A 21,402-nucleotide genomic window follows, 5' to 3' on the forward strand; every position below is an offset into this window, starting at 1 on the left:
ATGGGATTGATACCTGCATGGCAGGGCAGTTTATACTGAATTTAAAAAAAAAAAGCACGGTAGACAGGAGATTTCTATAGATCCCATTCACTGTGAGGGATCTGTAAGGGCAGGTGCACACGGTCAGTGAACGCTGCAGGTTGGGAGCAAACATGCGCTGAATCCAAAGCACTGCTACACCGGATTGTGCATGGACTCGGGAGATGCAGGCTGCACACACCGAGCCGTCCTCCACATAACGAGCTATGGCAGGGCGCCCTCTGCTGGCACTGCGTACACATACAGCAGGACAGGCGCGCGTGGGCGGGGCCTCCTGACGTCGTGCGTGCTTCTCGAGTTTCATCCATCAACATCAAGAAAGTGAGGAGATTAGAAAGCGGCGTTCGGTGACTGCAGAGCTCCGTGTTGACGGATTCCCCCGGTAAGAACGCACGAGTGGCGGCGACTTTATACTGACGCAGTTTCTAAACGCAACAACATAGTGTTCGGACGGAGTCTCACTGTCCCATTGTTAGGACAGAGCGGGGGAGTGCCTGTGCTGTCCCGGCCATGTGACAGTGCTGAGGGAGACGGGCCCAGTCTGACATGGCGCCACTGCCCTGCGGTACCGCAGTCGGTGTCTGAGGGACAGTTCTGTGTTATGGAAAGTATCGAAATCTCCCTGAATAGTAAACTAATAAATATGCTAATAATGGGGGAGCAGCAGGCCGCACTGTCCTATATACTGGTAATGGGGGAGCAGCAGGCCGCACTGTCCTATATACTGATAATGGGGGAGCAGCAGGCCGCACTGTCCTATATACTGGTAATGGGGGAGCAGCAGGCCGCTCTGTCCTATATACTGATAATGGGGGAGCAGCAGGCCGCACTGTCCTATATACTGATAATGGGGGAGCAGCAGGCCGCACTGTCCTATATACTGATAATGGGGGAGCAGCAGGCCGCACTGTCCTATATACTGATAATGGGGGAGCAGCAGGCCGCTCTGTCCTATATACTGATAATGGGGGAGCAGCAGGCCGCACTGTACTATATACTGATAATGGGGGAGCAGCAGGCCGTACTGTCCTATATACTGATAATGGGGGAGCAGCAGGCCGCTCTGTCCTCTATACTGATAATGGGGGAGCAGGCCGCTCTGTCCTATATACTGATAATGGGGGAGCAGCAGGCCGCACTGTCCTATATACTGATAATGGGGGAGCAGCAGGCCGCACTGTCCTATATACTGATAATGGGGGAGCAGCAGGCCGCACTGTACTATATACTGATAATGGGGGAGCAGCAGGCCGCACTGTCCTATATACTGATAATGGGGGAGCAGCAGGCCGTACTGTCCTATATACTGATAATGGGGGAGCAGCAGGCCGCACTGTCCTATATACTGATAATGGGGGAGCAGCAGGCCGCACTGTCCTATATACTGATAATGGGGGAGCAGCAGGCCGCACTGTCCTATATACTGATAATGGGGGAGCAGCAGGCCGCACTGTCCTATATACTGATAATGGGGGAGCAGCAGGCCGCACTGTCCTATATACTGATAATGGGGGAGCAGCAGGCCGCACTGTACTATATACTGATAATGGGGGAGCAGCAGGCCGCTCTGTACTATATACTGATAATGGGGGAGCAGCAGGCCGCACTGTCCTATATACTGATAATGGGGGAGCAGCAGGCCGCTCTGTCCTATATACTGGTAATGGGGGAGCAGCAGGCCGCACTGTCCTATATACTGATAATGGGGGAGCAGCAGGCCGCTCTGTCCTATATACTGATAATGGGGGAGCAGCAGGCCGCACTGTACTATATACTGATAATGGGGGAGCAGCAGGCCGCTCTGTCCTATATACTGATAATGGGGGAGCAGCAGGCCGCACTGTCCTATATACTGATAATGGGGGAGCAGCAGGCCGCTCTGTACTATATACTGGTAATGGGGGAGCAGCAGGCCGCACTGTCCTATATACTGGTAATGGGGGAGCAGCAGGCCGCTCTGTCCTATATACTGATAATGGGGGAGCAGCAGGCCGCACTGTACTATATACTGATAATGGGGGAGCAGCAGGCCGTACTGTCCTATATACTGATAATGGGGGAGCAGCAGGCCGCACTGTCCTATATACTGATAATGGGGGAGCAGCAGGCCGCACTGTCCTGTATACTGATAATGGGGGAGCAGCAGGCCGCTCTGTCCTATATACTGATAATGGGGGAGCAGCAGGCCGCTCTGTCCTATATACTGATAATGGGGGAGCAGCAGGCCGCTCTGTCCTATATACTGATAATGGGGGAGCAGCAGGCCGCACTGTACTATATACTGGTAATGGGGGAGCAGCAGGCCGCACTGTCCTATATACTGATAATGGGGGAGCAGCAGGCCGCACTGTCCTATATACTGGTAATGGGGGAGCAGCAGGCCGCTCTGTCCTATATACTGATAATGGGGGAGCAGCAGGCCGCTCTGTCCTATATACTGATAATGGGGGAGCAGCAGGCCGCTCTGTCCTATATACTGATAATGGGGGAGCAGCAGGCCGCACTGTCCTATATACTGATAATGGCGGAGCAGCAGGTCGCTCTGTCCTATATACTGATAATGGGGGAGCAGCAGGCTGCACTGTCCTATATACTGATAATGGGGGAGCAGCAGGCCGCTCTGTCCTATATACTGATAATGGGGGAGCAGCAGGCCCACTGTCCTATATACTGATAATGGGGGAGCAGCAGGCCGCTCTGTCCTATATACTGATAATGGGGGAGCAGCAGGCCGCTCTGTCCTATATACTGATAATGGGGGAGCAGCAGGCCGCTCTGTCCTATATACTGATAATGGGGGAGCAGCAGGCCGCTCTGTCCTATATACTGATAATGGGGGAGCAGCAGGTCGCTCTGTCCTATATACTGGTAATGGGGGAGCAGCAGGCCGCACTGTACTATATACTGATAATGGGGGAGCAGCAGGCCGCACTGTCCTATATACTGGTAATGGGGGAGCAGCAGGCCGCACTGTCCTATATACTGGTAATGGGGGAGCAGCAGGCCGCACTGTCCTATATACTGATAATGGGGAGCAGCAGGCCGCTCTGTCCTATATACTGATAATGGGGGAGCAGCAGGCCGCACTGTACTATATACTGATAATGGGGGAGCAGCAGGCCGCACTGTACTATATACTGATAATGGGGGAGCAGCAGGCCGCACTGTCCTATATACTGGTAATGGGGGAGCAGCAGGCCGCACTGTCCTATATACTGGTAATGGGGGAGCAGCAGGCCGCACTGTCCTATATACTGGTAATGGGGGAGCAGCAGGCCGCTCTGTCCTATATACTGATAATGGGGGAGCAGCAGGCCGCACTGTCCTATATACTGGTAATGGGGGAGCAGCAGGCCGCTCTGTCCTATATACTGATAATGGGGGAGCAGCAGGTCGCTCTGTCCTATATACTGATAATGGGGGAGCAGCAGGCCGCTCTGTCCTATATACTGATAATGGGGTAGCAGCAGGCCGCTCTGTCCTATATACTGATAATGGGGGAGCAGCAGGCCGCTCTGTCCTGTACACTGATAATGGGGGAGCAGCAGGCTGCACTGTCCTATATACTGATAATGGGGGAGCAGCAGGCCGCACTGTCCTATATACTGGTAATGGGGGAGCAGCAGGCCGCACTGTCCTATATACTGGTAATGGGGGAGCAGCAGGCCGCACTGTCCTATATACTGGTAATGGGGGAGCAGCAGGCCGCTCTGTCCTGTACACTGATAATGGGGGAGCAGCAGGCTGCACTGTCCTATATACTGATAATGGGGGAGCAGCAGGCCGCTCTGTCCTATATACTGATAATGGGGGAGCAGCAGGCCGCACTGTCCTATATACTGGTAATGGGGGAGCAGCAGGCCGCACTGTCCTATATACTGGTAATGGGGGAGCAGCAGGCCGCTCTGTCCTGTACACTGATAATGGGGGAGCAGCAGGCTGCACTGTCCTATATACTGATAATGGGGGAGCAGCAGGCCGCTCTGTCCTATATACTGATAATGGGGGAGCAGCAGGCCGCTCTGTCCTGTACACTGATAATGGGGGAGCAGCAGGCTGCACTGTCCTATATACTGATAATGGGGGAGCAGCAGGCCGCTCTGTCCTATATACTGATAATGGGGGAGCAGCAGGCCGCTCTGTCCTATATACTGATAATGGGGGAGCAGCAGGCCGCTCTGTCCTATATACTGATAATGGGGGAGCAGCAGGCCGCTCTGTCCTATATACTGATAATGGGGGAGCAGCAGGCCGCACTGTCCTATATACTGATAATGGGGGAGCAGCAGGCCGCTCTGTCCTATATACTGATAATGGGGGAGCAGCAGGCCGCACTGTCCTATATACTGATAATGGGGGAGCAGCAGGCCGCACTGTCCTATATACTGATAATGGGGGAGCAGCAGGCTGCACTGTCCTATATACTGATAATGGGGGAGCAGCAGGCCGCTCTGTCCTGTATACTGATAATGGGGGAGCAGCAGGCCGCACTGTCCTGTATACTGATAATGGGGGAGCAGCAGGCCGCACTGTCCTGTATACTGATAATGGGGGAGCAGCAGGCCGCACTGTCCTATATACTGATAATGGGGGAGCAGCAGGCCGCTCTGTCCTATATACTGATAATGGGGGAGCAGCAGGCCGCTCTGTCCTATATACTGATAATGGGGGAGCAGCAGGCCGCTCTGTCCTATATACTGATAATGGGGGAGCAGGTAGGTCTTCAGTTTTTTTTTGAAGGTTTCGATGGTAGGTGAGATTCTATGATGTTGTTGTAGAGAGTTCCAGAGTAGGGCAGATGCGCGAGAGAAATCTTGTATGCGATTGTGGGAAGAGGAGATAAGAGGGGAGTAGAGAAGGAGATCTTGTGAGGATCGGAGGTTGCGTGCAGGAAAGTCCCGGGAGACGAGGTCACAGATGTATGGAGGAGACAGGTTGTGGATGGCTTTGTATGTCATGGTTAGGGTTTTGTACTGGAGTCTTTGGGTACTGGAGAGCCAGTGAAGGGATTGACAGAGGGGAGAGGCCGGGGAATAGCAGGGGGGACAGGTGGATTAGTCGGGCAGCTGAGTTTAGAATAGATTCAGGTCCGGTGTTGGGGGCAGGCAGACCAGGCAGCTGCCTGGGGCCCCCGCTCCTCCAGGGGCCCCCAGCTAGCGTCAAGTCATGTAGCCGCTATGGGGCCCCTGTGAGGCAGGGGGGGGGCCGCCTGCCACCAGCACTGACTCCCCCGCCGCATTGAACTATACCGGCGTCTGCCGGTACAGTTCGAAGTAATAATGGAGGAGAGAGCGTCACCTGGCGCTCCCTCTCCCATCATTTCCTGCTCTGCCTCTGACACAGCGTGTGCACGTCATTGTGCACTCGCTGTGTGCGACACAGGAGCAGGGAGCAGCGCGGGCTCGGGGAGAGGTGAGGAGCTTGTGTTTTTTTTTTTTTTTTTTTTACTACTGGACTGTGCGGCCATTCTCGGGAGGAGAGAGGCGGGGATGGAAGGGGGGATGTAGGCAATGCTGTATACTACTGTGTGGGCAGTGCTGTATACTACTGTGTGGGCAGTGCTGTATACTACTGTGTGGCCATATTATATATTTGGGGGGTACATTATACATTATATTCTATGGAGGAGGCTGTGTTATATATACTATGGGGGCTGCATTATATTCTGTAGGGGGCTTTATTAGATTTTATGAGGGGTGATTGCATCATACTCTATGAGGGGGCTACATTATACTATATTGGGGGGCTGCATTATTTTTATGGAGAGGTTACATTATACTCTGGGGGGTTACATTATACTCTGGGGTGGCTGCATTCTGCATTATACTCTGTGGGGTGGTGGCTGCATTATACTATATGTGGGCTGAATTATACTGTATCGAGGACTATGGGGAATACATTATACTATATGAAGAACTATGGGGTGCATTATACTATGGGAAGTGAATTGTACTACATGGATGACTATGGCGTTGCATTATACTATATGGAGCACTATGAGGAGTGTATTATGCTATATGGAGGACTGAGGAGTATATTTTAATATATGGAGGACTATGAGGAGTGTATTACACTATATGGAGGACTATGGGAAGTGTATAATACTATATGGAGGACTATGAGGAGTGTATTATACTATATGGAGGACTATGGGGCACATTATATTATATGGAGGACTATGGGGTGTGCATTTTACAATATGGATGACTGTGGTGCACATTATAATATATGGAGGACTATGGGGTGTATTATACTAAACAAGCAAAATGCTGCATATTCATTGGGTGATTGGATTGTTTATGCCGGAATAAAAATCATTGTTCTCAGCAGCACATCGCCGGTGTAAACTGTAGATGTGCTGCTGATAACATGATAATGTATGGTGATCTGTTAGTGATCTATTAGTGATCGTTCTGTCCCTTTCATTCTTTCTCAGACGGTGGAAAGAGGCCGGGAAACAGGCGTCCAACGACTTCAGTATTGTCGATCACACTCGTTTAGCGGCCTGAGATCAGCGCATGTAAATACAACCGAAATGCTTCTGTATGATGTGCAATATGTTAGCATTTGGGGCCCCATTTTAATCTTTGCCTAGGGCCCCACTTTGCCTGAAACCGGCCCTGAATAGATTGGAGGGGTGCGAGAGTGTTCGAGGGGAGGCCACAGAGCAGGAGGTTACAGTCGTCGAGGCGGGAGATGATGAGGGCATGGACCAGGGTTTTTGCAGATTCTTGGTTTAGGAATGTACGGATCCGTGAAATATTTTTGAGTTGAAGGCGGCAGGAAGTGGAAAGGGCTTGGATATGCGGTTTGAAGGAGAGATCAGTGTCAAGGATTACCCCGAGACAGCGAGTGGGGGGTGTGTGGTCAGGGTCGCGTGAGATGGGGGAAAGACAATGAATTCAGTTTTGTCCATGCTAAGTTTTAGAAATCTAGCGGAGAAGGATGATGACATAGCGGATAGACATTAAAGGATTCTGGTTGGTAGGGTGGTGATATCTGGTCCAGAGATGTAGATATGTGTGTCATTAGTATAGAGATGATACTGAAAACCGTGAGATTCTATGAGCTGTCCCAGGCCAAAGGTGTAAATGGAGAAGAGTAGGGGCCCTAGAACTGAAATGGGGGGGAGCAGGCCGCACTGTACTATATACTGATAATGGGGGAGCAGCAGGCCGCACTGTCCTATATACCGTACTGATAATGGGGGAGCAGCAGGTCTCTCTGTCCTATATACTGATAATGGGGGAGCAGGCCGCACTGTCCTGTATACTGATAATGGGGGAGCAGCAGGCCGCACTGTCCTGTATACTGATAATGGGGGAGCAGCAGGCCGCACTGTCCTGTATACTGATAATGGGGGAGCAGCAGGCCGCACTGTCCTATATACTGATAATGGGGGAGCAGCAGGCCGCTCTGTCCTATATACTGATAATGGGGGAGCAGCAGGCCGCTCTGTCCTATATACTGATAATGGGGGAGCAGCAGGTCTCTCTGTCCTATATACTGATAATGGGGGAGCAGGCCGCACTGTCCTGTATACTGATAATGGGGGAGCAGCAGGCCGCACTGTCCTATATACTGATAATGGGGGAGCAGCAGGCCGCTCTGTCCTATATACTGATAATGGGGGAGCAGGCCGCACTGTCCTGTATACTGATAATGGGGGAGCAGCAGGCCGCTCTGTCCTGTATACTGATAATGGGGGAGCAGCAGGCCGCTCTGTCCTGTATACTGATAATGGGGGAGCAGCAGGCCCACTGTCCTATATACTGATAATGGGGGAGCAGCAGGTCGCACTGTCCTATGTACCATTGATGCCAATTTATTTTCTTAACCTAAACCACATTTCGGAGGGTTTCAGTTTTCAAAAGAATAATTTATTCAACCAATGGATGAATTTAACATCAGGTTATAAGCTTTTATTTACATAACATTGATAAGCGACATAACTTCTGTCAAGGAGTGTATACTGATAATGGGGGAGCAGCAGGCCCTGTGCTGTCCTGTATACTGATAATGGAGAACTAGCAGTCCGTGCTGTCCTATATACTGATAATGGGGGAGCAGCAGGCCCCGTGCTGTCATGTGTACTGATCATAGGGGAGCCTATGCAGCATCAATAGTAAAACATGTAATGTTAAAAATAATTAACATTATATTCTCGCCTTCCTGCGCCTTTCCAGCTCCTCGCGACGCTCCGGTCCCAAGAATGTATTTCGGCAATGACCGGAGATGACGTAGTGGTCTCGCGAGACCACTACATCATCACGTGTTATTGCCGCAATGCATTCTTGGTACGGGAGCGTCGCGAGGAGCATCGCTAAACGCCTGGCCTGGATCTGGGGGCCGGCGGAAGGTGAGTATATAACTATTTTTTATTTTAATTCTTTTTTTTTTAAAAGGGATATGGTGCTCACCTTGCTATATACTAGGTCTCTGTGCTATATACTACGTGGTCTGTGCTATATACTGAGTGGCTGGGCAATATACTGAGTGGCTGGGCAATATACTGAGTGGCTGGGCAATATGCTACGTGGGCTGGGCAATATGCTGCGTGGTGTGCTGGCAATACACTGTGTGCAGAATTATTAGGCAAGTTGTGTTTTAGAGGATTATTTTTTATTATTGATCAACAACTATGTTCTCAATCAACCCAAAAGACTCATAAATATGAAAGCTTAATATTTTTGGAAGTTGGAGTGGTTTCTTTTTTAGATTTGGCTATCTTAAGAGGATATCTATTTGTGCAGGTAACTATTACTGTGCAGAATTATTAGGCAACTTAATAAAAACTAAATATATTCCCATCTCACTTGTTTATTTTCACCAGGTAAACCAATATAACTGCACAAAATTTAGAAATAAACATTTCTGATATGCAAAAACAAACCCCCCAAATTAGTTACCAATATAGCCACCTTTCTTTATGATTACACTCATCAGCCTTCCATCCATAGATTCTGTCAGTTGCTTGATCTGTTTACAATCAACATTGCGTGCAGCAGCCACCACAGCCTCCCAGACACTGTTCCGAGAGGTGTACTATTTTCCCTCCCTGTAGATCTCACATTTTATGAGGGACCACAGGTTCTCTATGGTGTTCAGATCAGGTGAACAAGGGGGCCATGTCATTATTTTTTCTTCTTTTGAGGCCTTTACTGGCCAGCCACACTGTGGAGTAGTTGGAGGCATGTGATGGAGCATTGTCCTGCATGAAAATCATGTTCTTATCGGTCGTCCATGACAGCACTACGGAGAGAGGGGATCCGCCCTTCAGGAACAGGAAACCTACAGATACATAAGGGCGGCACCTCTCCCACGCATCAGTTGGTTTCCTGTTCCTGGAGGACAGGATTCCCTGCAGATACGACTTTGTTTCTCCTATCAATACCCAGGCCGGCTGTCCGACCCAGGTAGCGAGGGGGTCTCCTACCTCGGGCAGTGCGGGTCCCTGGAAGCGCCACGGTGGGTCCGGGTAGGGCTCCACGACAGTGAGCGGTGCAGTGTGGAGCGACGTCCGGAGGAGGTCCATCCCCAGTGGTCAGCAGGTGAGTATGTCCCCCCCCCGGGGTCCGCTCTCCCCCCTGGGCCTCGGTCTTCCCCACTCTGATCCCCGTCGGTGCGGCGCGGCGCGGCGTCTTGTGTGCTCCTTTCGATTCGGGACCGGAGCTGGGGGTCGGACGCCAGCCTCTGCTGCGGTCACCGCTGGGCTGCGGCCGCGGAAGCGGCGGTGGCGTAGCGGGGGGGCAGCTGAGTGGTCCGGCGGCACCGTTCCCCGGCTTCCGGGCACGTTTCTGAGCGTTCTGCCCGAAACCGGAAGTGACGCGCAGGGGGCGGGGCCAAAACCGGAAGTCAAACGCCGTCCGTTTTTTTTCTAAAAACGCCGCTGTCCTGCATGCGGCAGGGGGGGGGGGGGCGTTTGGGTGCAGGGGGGGGGGTGGAGCAGTCACCTGCAAGTCGGGGGGGGGTGGATTTGGCCACACCTGCACTGATTCCGGATCCGGGGGAAGGGCTATTTATAGCCAAACAGAATGCTGCAGCACTGCTTGTGAGCCCATCTGCAGCTATGGATGAGCCGGAAGCTGGCGTCGGTCTGCTGGAGCAGGAGCAGGACAGATCCTCGGAGAAGTCCCATGCGAACCCCCAGCTGAAGACCCGCGGACGCAGTAACCAGACCAGTCGCAGATCTAAACAGAAGGATCTGGACCGACCCCCCAGTAATCCGGTACCTACCGCTACTGCCTGGGTAAGAGATCTTCGTGAATGTACCCTGATGCAGTCTTTTCCTATGTTTATTTCCGTAGGGGAAAAAAAGCGCTGGTAAAACAAAAAACAAGGAGTGCGCGCTATGCGCTTGCCCTTTGCCAGACGCCTACCCTAAGAGACTTTGTCAGTCGTGTGTACGGCAGACGGTAGGAAATAAATTGATGGGGACTCTGATAGCGGTAGCGCCAGATAAATTACATAGCCTTTTTCTCCGCTCCCATAGGTGGCGGAAGAGTCTCCTGATTTCACGTCAAACCTTAGGGAGATTATCAGGAAGGAGGGGATAAGGCGCCGAAATTGGACGCAGCGGTGTCTAAGGCGTCTAAAAAATCATCTATCCCCTTCGACGTCATGGCTTCCCTAAAGGATCCTCTCGATAAGAAGGCTGACTCATTCCTTAAAGGGACATGGGAGATGTCGGCGGGTGCCCTGAGACCTGCTGTAGCCGCGACATGTGCAGCCAGATCGATGATGATCTGGCTGGATCAGCTAGGGTCTAAGTTGGAAGGCGGTGTTTCCAGAGATTCTATGTTGAAATTCCTGCCAACAATTCAGAATGCCGCTGCCTTTCTCGCGGACGCATCTGCGGATTCGGCAAGAATGGCGGCTAGGGCGGCCGGACTATCAAACGCAGCACGCAGGGCCCTATGGCTGAAATGTTGGCCGGGTGACCTTCAATCCAGAGCCCGTCTGTGCTCTATCCCATGCGAAGGGGAATACCTGTTTGGTCCAGTCCTAGACGAACTGCTGGAGAAAGCTGGAGACGAGAAGAAAAAGTTTCCCAATCTACCAACTTCCTCTTACAGGCGTCCCTTCGCAGGGAAGAGATTCTTTCGGAGGAGACCAGCCAGAGACCAGAGCAGATGGGATGAGAAAAAGGAGAAAGGTACTGGATTTATGTTTGGAGGTGGATGACGTCAGGAGCCATCCCGTGAGGTCAAAAAACCACCCCAATGACTAGTCGCCCCGGTGGGAGGTAGACTATCTGCCTTCTACCCGGCCTGGTCCAAAATCTCCAGTAGTGATTGGATTTTGGGGTTAATAGCTACGGATCTGCGGCTAGAGTTCTCTTCCATCCCTCAGAACTTCTTCAGAGTTACCCCACTCAGGTCCTTTCCAGCAGAACAGGCGGCCCTGGAAGCAGAAGTTCACGACCTCAATAAGAATGTCCTGTCAGAGGTTCCGGAAGGAGAACAGGGTAGAGGATTCTACTCTCCTCTATTCCTAATAAGTAAACCTGATGGCTCCTTCAGAACAATTATTAACCTTAGGGCTCTTAATAATTTCCTGACCGTCCAATCATTTAAGATGGAAACTATTAACACCGCAATAAAGCTGTTTAAAAACTGCTTTATGGTAGTATTGGATTTGAAGGACGCCTATTACCATATCCCTATTTATGCAGGTCACCAACGATACCTGAGGGTGGCGGTAAGGTTGGATGGGGTAATCAGACACTTCCAGTATAGGGCCCTCCCCTTTGGTATATCGGTCGTCCCTCGAGTGTTTACCAAAGTTATGGCGGAAGTTATGGCACACCTGCATGAGTCCAATATTCTAATAATCCCCTACCTGGACGATCTCCTTATCGTAGGTAAAACGGCGGATCACTGTCTGGAACAGTTACATAAAGTGATGTCTGCTCTGGAGCGTCTGGGGTGGATGCTAAATGTTAAAAAATCACGCTTACAGCCCATGACGGTGCAGCGATTTTTAGGCCTGACCCTGGATTCCCAGGTTCAGGAATGCCGTTTGCCTCCTGAGAAAATTGATCGCCTGCACCTTCAGGTGCTGAATGCCTCTAAAAACCCCACCATGTCCCTTAGAAGAGCCATGTCTCTGTTGGGCTCTCCCTCGTCCTGTATTCCAGCGGTCCGATGGGCCCAGTATCATACGAGGATACTTCAGGGCGAGGTGCTGTTACAACAAAAAAGGTTGGGGGGATGTCTGGAGAGCCTGATGACCCTATCCCAAGACGCTATTATGTCCCTCGGATGGTGGCTAGACCAAGAGAACCTGTCCACAGGGGTCCCCTGGGAATATAATGTAACTCGTATAGTCACCTCGGACGCTAGCCCTTCTGGGTGGGGGGCTCACATGGGGGATACGTTGGTCCAGGGGCTTTGGGATCGGGATCAGATAGAAATGTCTTCCAACCTAAAGGAGTTAACGGCTGTGGAACAGGCAGTTAAATCGCTCCTTGTCTATCTACAGGGCCACCACGTGCGGGTATTCTCGGACAATCGGGTCGCCGTGGCGTACATAAATCACCAAGGCGGAACTCGTTCCAAATCCCTAATGTGCGTAGCAGATCGTCTATTCCATCTAGCAGAGCAACATCTTCTCTCATTGACGGCTCTTCACATAAGAGGGGCAGAAAACACTACGGCGGATTTCTTAAGCCGCAACACATTGAGGCAGGGAGAGTGGTCCCTGAACGACTCCATCTTCAACCTCATCGTGGAAAGATGGGGTCAACCAGAGGTAGACCTGTTTGCCACAAAAGAAAACAGGAAAGTGGCACAATTCTGCTCTCTCAACCCCAGAGAAAATCCTCTGTCAGTAGATGCCCTCCTCATAGACTGGAACTTCAGGCTAGCCTACGCCTTTCCTCCCCTGTCTCTACTTCCTCTGGTGGTGAGGAAAATCAGGAAGGACAAAGCCACAGTAATAATAATTGCCCCCTTCTGGCCCAGAAGGACGTGGTTTCCATGCCTGAGGGCTATGTCGATATCCGACCCATGGGTCTTGCCAGACATCCCGGATCTCCTATCCCAGGGCCCAGTCTACTATCCTCGGGCGGTTGGCCTTCATCTGACGGCGTGGATTTTGAGCGGGCGCTGTTAAAGGATAGGGGGTTCTCTCCGGGCCTCATTAACACTCTGCTGAAGAGCAGAAAAATAATTACCACAAAGATTTATGTTAGGATCTGGAAGAAGTTCCTTCAAAACTCGGGGGTAATAGCTGGTCAGTCAATACCAATAGACCAGATTTTAGAATTCTTACAGAAGGGGTTGGATATGGGGTTATCCCCAAATACACTTAAAGTGTAGGTATCAGCCTTAGGGGCCCTCTTTGGCTGCAACATTGCTGAGAATCACTGGGTCAGCAGATTCATCAGAGCGACAAAATGGTCTAGGCCAATGGTGAAGAATAGGGTCATGCCATGGGACCTGAACCTAGTCCTCTCGGCCATGACAGAGGCCCCATTTGAGCCAATTGCATCAGCCTCTATTAAAAATGTATCCCTTAAAGCAGCCTTCCTGGTGGCCCTAACATCGGCGCGTAGGATAGGCGACATCCAAGCATTATCCAGGGTTCCCCCTTACATGCAGCTTAGGGATGATAGAGTGATTCTCTCCCCTGATCCAGCATATCTTCCTAAAGTAGTGTCCAGGTTCCACAGAACACAGGAAATAGTTCTTCCATCTTTCCTCCCCAATCCTACTAACGATAAGGAAAGGAAGCTACACACTTTAGATGTGAAAAGATGTATCCTGGAATATCTGGCAGTAACTGATCCCTGGAAGATAGATAACGCCCTATTAGTGTCCTATCAGGGTAGTAGGAAGGGTCACAGGGCATCAAAATCTACTTTAGCTAGATGGATCAGGGAGGCTATCTCGCTGGCATACATCTCAAAGGGCAAGCCGGCGCCTGAAGGTCTGAAAGCGCATTCCACTAGAGCTATGGCGGCTTCGTGGGCGGAAAGATTGGAGGTGTCGATCGACCAAATTTGTAAGGCTGCTACTTGGTCTTCCCCACACACATTCTATAACCATTATAGATTGAACTTGGGTGCCTCTTCTGACCTCTCTTTTGGTGTAAGGGTGCTGCAAGCTGTAGTCCCTCCCTAGTTAGTTACTCTCTGTAATTCTCTCCGTAGTGCTGTCATGGACGACCGATAAAGTCTTAGTTACTCACCGGTTAACGGTGTTTTTCGGAGTCCATGACAGCACCTGTACATACCCTCCCGTCTTCTTAAGTTATGGGTGTACACCTCTTCCTTTATTTATATAATTCACGGGTAGTGAATAGTTAGATATTGTATCATTGTTTATTATGTATGCTATTAACCTTGGTGGTCCTCTTGTGCTCTGTAAACCAACTGATGCGTGGGAGAGGTGCCGCCCTTATGTATCTGTAGGTTTCCTGTTCCTGAAGGGCGGATCCCCTCTCTCTGTAGTGCTGTCATGGACTCCGAAAAACACCGTTAACCGGTGAGTAACTAAGACTTTCTTGAACAATACCGACTTCTTCCTGAACCACTGCTTGAAGAAGTTGTCTTCCAGAAACTGACAGTAGGTCTGGGAGTTGAGCTTCACTCCATCCTCAACCAGAAAAGGTCCCACAAGTTCATCTTTGATGATACCAGCCCATACCAGTACCCCACCTCCACCTTGCTGGCATCTGAGTCGGAGTGGAGCTCTCTGCCCTTTACTGATCCAGCCTCTGGCCCATCAAGAGTCACTCTCATTTAATCAGTCCATAAAACCTTTGAAAAGTCAGTCTTAAGATATTTCTTGGCCCAGTCGACGTTTTGTCTTATGTTTCTTGTTCAAAGGTGGTTGTTTTTCAGCTTTCCTTACCTTGGCCATGTCCCTGAGTATCGCACACCTTGTGCTTTTTGTTACTCCAGTAATGTTGCAGCTCTGAAATATGGCAAAACTGGTGGCAAATGGCATCTTGGCAGCTTCATGCTTGATTTTCCTCAATTCATGGGCAGTTATTTTGCGCCTTTTTTGCCCAACACGCTTCTTGCGACCCTGTTGGCTATTTGTCATGAAACGCTTGATTGTTTGGTGATCACGCTTCAAAAGTTTGGCAATTCCAAGACTGCTGCATCCCTCTGCAAGACATCTCACAATCTTGGACTTTTCAGAGCCCGTCAAATCTCTCTTCTGACCAATTTTGCCAAAGGAAAGGAAGTTGCCTAATAATTAAGCACACCCTATATAGGGTTTTAGTGTAATTAGACAACACCCCTCCTCATTACAGAGATGCGCATCACCTGATTTACTTAATTGGTAGTTGGCTCTCAAGCCTGAACAGCTTGGAGGAGGACAACATGTCTAAAAAGTATCATGTGATCAAAATACAACTTGCCTAATAATTCTGCACAGTGTATACTGCGTGGCCTGTGTTATATACTGCGTGGCCTGTGTTATATACTGCGTGGCCTGTGTTATATACTGCGTGGCCTGTGTTATATACTATACATTATTCTAGAATACCCGATGCGTTAGAATCTGGCCACCATCTAGTATACTGATAATGGGGGAGCAGGCCCGACTGTACTACAGTATATACTGATAATGGGGGAGCTGGCCGCACTGTCCTGTATACTGATAATGGGGGAGCAGCAGGCCGTGCTGTCCTGTGTACTGATAATGGGGGAGCAGCAGGCCGCACTGTCCTGTATACTGATAATGGGGGAGCAGGCCGCACTGTACTATATACTGGTAATGGGGGAGCAGCAGGCTGCACTGTCCTATATACTGATAATGGGGGAGCAGCAGGCCCCGTGCTGTCGTATATGCTGATAATGGGGGAGCAGCAGGCCGCTCTGTACTATATACAGGTCCTTCTCAAAAAATTAGCATATAGTGTTAAATTTCATTATTTACCATAATGTAATGATTACAATTAAACTTTCATATATTATAGATTCATTATCCACCAACTGAAATTTGTCAGGTCTTTTATTGTTTTAATACTGATGATTTTGGCCTACAACTCCTGATAACCCAAAAAACCTGTCTCAATAAATTAGCATATTTCACCCGTCCAATCAAATAAAAGTGTTTTTTAATAACAAACAAAAAAACCATCAAATAATAATGTTCAGTTATGCACTCAATACTTTGTCGGGAATCCTTTGGCAGAAATGACTGCTTCAATGCGGCGTGGCATGGAGGCAATCAGCCTGTGACACTGCTGAGATGTTATGGAGGCCCAGGATGCTTCAATAGCGGCCTTAAGCTCATCCAGAGTGTTGGGTCTTGCGTCTCTCAACTTTCTCTTCACAATATCCCACAGATTCTCTATGGGGTTCAGGTCAGGAGAGTTGGCAGGCCAATTGAGCACAGTAATACCATGGTCAGTAAACCATTTACCAGTGGTTTTGGCACTGTGAGCAGGTGCCAGGTCGTGCTGAAAAATGAAATCTTCATCTCCATAAAGCATTTCAGCCGATGGAAGCATGAAGTGCTCCAAAATCTCCTGATAGCTAGCTGCATTGACCCTGCCCTTGATGAAACACAGTGGACCAACACCAGCAGCTGACATGGCACCCCACACCATCACTGACTGTGGGTACTTGACACTGGACTTCAGGCATTTTGGCATTTCCTTCTCCCCAGTCTTCCTCCAGACTCTGGCACCTTGATTTCCGAATGACATGCAAAATTTGCTATCATCAGAAAAAAGTACTTGGGACCACTTAGCAACAGTCCAGTGCTGCTTCTCTGTAGCCCAGGTCAGGCGCTTCTGCCGCTGTTTATGGTTCAAAAGTGGCTTTACCTGGGGAATGCGGCACCAGTAGCCCATTTCCTGCACACGCCTTTCCACACCAGACTCAGTCCACTGCTTCCTCAGGTTCCCCAAGGTCTGGAATCGGTCCTTCTCCACAATCTTCCTCAGGGTCCGGTCACCTCTTCTCGTTGTACAGCGTTTTCTGCCACATTGTTTCCTTCCAACAGACTTACCATTGAGGTGCCTTGATACAGCACTCTGGGAACAGCCTATTTGTTGAGAAATTTCTTTCTGGGTCTTACCCTCTTGCTTGAGGGTGTCAATGATGGCCTTCTTGACATCTGTCAGGTCGCTAGTCTTACCCATGATGGGGGTTTTGAGTAATGAACCAGGCAGGGAGTTTTTAAAAGCCTCAGGTATCTTTTGCATGTGTTTAGAGTTAATTAGTTGATTCAGAAGATTAGGGTAATAGGTCATTTAGAGAACCTTTTCTTGATATGCTAATTTATTGAGACAGGTTTTTTGGGTTATCAGGAGTTGTAGGCCAAAATCATCAGTATTAAAACAATAAAAGACCTGACAAATTTCAGTTGGTGGATAATGAATCTATAATATATGAAAGTTTAATTGTAATCATTACATTATGGTAAATAATGAAATTTAACAATATATGCTAATTTTTTGAGAAGGACCTGTACTGATAATGGGGGAGCAGGCCGCACTGTACTATATACTGATAATGGGGGAGCAGGCCGTACTGTGCTATATACTGATAAGGGGGAGCAGGCCACACTGTCCTATATACTGAAAATGGGGGAGCAGGCCACTCTGTCCTATATACTGATAATGGGGGAGCAGCAGGCCGCACTGTCCTATATACTGATAATGGGGGAGCAGCAGGCCACACTGTACTACAGTTGTGGCCAAAAGTATTGACACCCCTGCAATTCTGTCAGATAATACTCAGTTTCTTCCTGAAAATGATTGCAATCACAAATTCTTTGGTATTATTATCTTCATTTAATTTGTCTTAAATGAAAAAACACAAAAGAGAATGAAGCAAAAAGCAAAACATTGATCATTTCACACAACTCCAAAAATGGGCCAGACAAAAGTATTGGCACCCTCAGCCTAATACTTGGTTGCACAACCTTTAGCCAAAATAACTGCGACCAACCGCTTCCGGTAACCATCAATGAGTTTCTTACAATGCTCTGCTGGAATTTTAGATAAGTCTTCTTTGGCAAACTGCTCCAGGTCCCTGATATTTGAAGGGTGCCTTCTCCAAACTGCCATTTTTAGATCTCTCTACAGGTGTTCTATGGGATTCAGGTCTGGACTGATTGCTGGCCACCTTAGAAGTCTCCAGTGCTTTCTCTGAAACCATTTTCTAGTGCTTTTTGAAGTGTGTTTTGGGTCATTGTCCTGCTGGAAGACCCATGACCTCTGAGGGAGACCCAGCTTTCTCACACTGGACCCTACATTATGCTGCAAAATTTGTTGGTAGTCTTCAGACTTCATAATGCCATGCACACTGTCAAGCAGTCCAGTGCCAGAGGCAGCAAAGCAACCCCAAAACATCAGGGAACCTCTGTCATGTTTGACTGTAGGGACCGTGTTCTTTTCTTTGAATGCCTCTTTTTTTCTCCTGTAAACTCTATGTTGATGCCTTTGCCCTAAAAGCTCTACTTTTGTCTCATCTGACCAGAGAACATTCTTCCAAAACGTTTTAGGCTTTTTCAGGTAAGTTTTGGCAAACTCCAGCCTGGCTTTTTTATGTCTCTGGGTAAGAAGTGGGGTCTTCCTGGGTCTCCTACCATAACAGTCCCTTTTCATTCAGACGCTGACGGATAGTACGGGTTGACACTGTCGTACCCTCGGACTTCAGGGCAGCTTGAACTTGTTTGGCTGTTAGTCGAGGTTCTTTATCCAACATCCGCACAATCTTGCGTTGAAATCTCTTGTCAACCTAGGGAGGTTTCTAGGGAGGTTTGCCACAGTGCCATGGGCTTTAAACTTCTTGATGACACTGCGCACGGTAGACACAGGAACATTCAGGTCTTTGGAGATGGACTTGTAGACTTGAGATTGCTCATGCTTCCTCACAATTTGGTTTCTCAAGTCCTCAGACAGTTCTTTGGTCTTCTTTCTTTTCTCCATGCTCAATGTGGTACACACAAGGACACAGGACAGAGGTTAATTCAACTTTAATCCATGTCAACTGGCTGCAAGTGCGATTTAGTTATTGCCAACACCTGTTAGGTGCCACAGGTAAGTTACAGGTGCTGTTAATTATACAAATTAGAGAAGCATCACATGATTTTTTGAACAGTGCCAATACTTTTGTCCACCCGCTTTTTTATGTTTAGTGTGGAATTATATCCAATTTGGCTTTAGGACAATTCTTTTTGTGTTTTTTCATTTAAGACAAATTAAATGAAGATAATAATAACAACAAAGAATTTGTGTTTGCAATCATTTTCTGGAAGAAACTGAGTATTATCTGACAGAATTGCAGAGGTGTCAATACTTTTGGCCACAACTGTATATACTGATAATGGGGGAGCAGGCCGCACTGTCCTATATACTGATAATGGCGGAGCAGCAGGCCACACTGTCCTATATACTGATAATGGCGGAGCAGCAGGCCGCTCTGTCCTATATATATACTGATAATGGCGGAGCAGCAGGCCGCTCTGTCCTATATACTGATAATGGCGGAGCAGCAGGCCGCTCTGTCCTATATACTGATAATGTATCCACCAGCTCAGTCATACGAGCTCTGCTGCCGTATTCCAGGAGACGATTTATAATCCCCCTGATCTGTCTGCTAATCGCCTGGGCACATCTTGTTCCCTACTGTGCAGTTGTGAGCAGACTCTGGACTGTGCTCAGCGCCTTCTCTGTCATCCAGTGACGCCCATCAGACTGTTAGCCGCCTCCTCTGTTCCTGCAATCGCTGTCCTGCTGCCTTGAGTGACGTGATGGATATCACCTATATCCTCAACAGCCTGCTTTAACTCTCGTGCCTCCATAGTAGGGAACAAGATATGTGCAGAGGCTGCAGACATTGCGGATGATGTCAATCAAGGCAGGTCAGAGACGCCCATCAGACCGCTCAGCACAGATTAGCCAGGCGTTTTTTTTTAATGTAAGGAACTGTGATCTTATGGTTGCAGTAACGTCATGAAATTACTATAAAATTAGAAGATATGCTTTATATAGGGAACACCTGTCACCTACAAGAGTGGGAGCGATGGCTGTAACTGCTCCCTGCATCGTCCGGAGCGGCTGCATGGAGGATGTAAGTTCCATTTCTCCCAGTATCTGCTTTTCCAGTAATGCAGGCAGACTTGATTTGAATGCTATTTACCTACAAACTACTGTACTATTATGTCTGCAGGTGAATATCGATTCAGGAGGTGACTACTTCCCTTTTATCCCAGTATAGAAGAACGAACAAGGCTTGTCACCTGTGTTAGTGATTGGTGTGGGTTCTAGTAGTGACACGCCCACACATTTATCATCTTTCCATCTTTCCTAAGAATAGGTGAAAAGCTCATTAGTGGAAATCACTATTAAAGTAAACTTCTTTCTTGTTAAAAAGAACTTCCTATATTTAATAATGTATGTAAATAGGTGTTTTATTTTACTTTTTTTTTTTTTTGCAGAAGTGTTTACAGTGGTTCTCCAATAAAATGATATTTATGACTTATCCTTATGACAGGTCATCAATTTTTTATTGGTGGGGGTCTGACATCTGTTACTCCCACTGATTAGTTATTATCTCCTGTAGCAGCCAGAAGTAACAAGTGTATGAGGCGGACAGCTAAGCTCCATTCAGTGAGTAACGGCAGCTGTGGAGTACTGCACATCGGCTACTGTTATAGAAAATGTTTACATCCAGCTACTATTGGAGCAGAAAACAGCTGATCCGTTGGGGTGCCGGTTGTCAGATCACTACCAGTCCAGCATTGATAATCTATCTTGGGCTACTTTCACATTTGCGTTAGAATCCGCAGCGTATTATCCGCAACCGCAAACGTCTGATAACGCAGTGTTTTTTATCCGCATTAGCTTACGCATGATGGTAAAAAAAATGCAGCGTTTGCATGCGTTTTTACATGTTTGTGCTTTTTATGCGCATGCGTTTGATATTTCTAGGAGGGTGTGTCTTTAATGGGCATGCGCAGTCCGAAGTACGCAAGCGCATCAAACGCATGCGTACGCAAAGACATGTGTACGCATGCGTTCCCATAGATAGTAATGCGTTTTTTTACCTCATTTCTTGCTCTAACAACCGCATACGTTTCTAGGCAGCAAATTGACGCCTCTAAAATTACTACATGTTGCGTTTACCGCGCCAAACCGCAGATGAAACGACGCATGCGTTGTCAAACGCGGCAAAACGCAATCAAATGCAGACGCTTGACTTACTAATGTTAAATATCGGAAAACACAACGCATGTGGATTATTGCAGAAGAAACGCTGCGGACACAACCGCATATGTGAAACCGGCCTTAAGAATAAGTCTCCAATATCATTTGTCCGAACAGTCACTTTAAGCTTTTTAGGTAGGGGTAATCTGTGATAGTGGATTCATCTGTGTTACCGAATTA

The 21,402-nt window shown here is 48.6% G+C and overlaps 1 protein-coding gene across 4 annotated transcripts in view; it reads left to right on the forward strand.

The window, feature by feature from the left end:
* Positions 1-205: 205 nt before the first annotated feature.
* The window catches only part of STK31 (serine/threonine kinase 31), a 150,438-nt gene continuing 129,241 nt past the window's right edge, over positions 206-21,402 (forward strand). For 2 of the 4 annotated variants that reach the window (XM_077268772.1, XM_077268775.1), the window contains exon 1: positions 206-421. The gene's annotated coding sequence lies outside the window, so the exon portion shown is untranslated. Of the gene's footprint in view, positions 422-6,475; positions 6,560-21,402 lie in introns of all 4 variants that reach the window. The other 2 variants (XM_077268776.1, XM_077268774.1) reach the window with 2 other exon arrangements.

The sequence above is a fragment of the Ranitomeya variabilis genome, chromosome 6, assembly GCF_051348905.1.
Source record: "Ranitomeya variabilis isolate aRanVar5 chromosome 6, aRanVar5.hap1, whole genome shotgun sequence".
NCBI classification, from domain to species: domain Eukaryota; kingdom Metazoa; phylum Chordata; class Amphibia; order Anura; family Dendrobatidae; genus Ranitomeya; species Ranitomeya variabilis.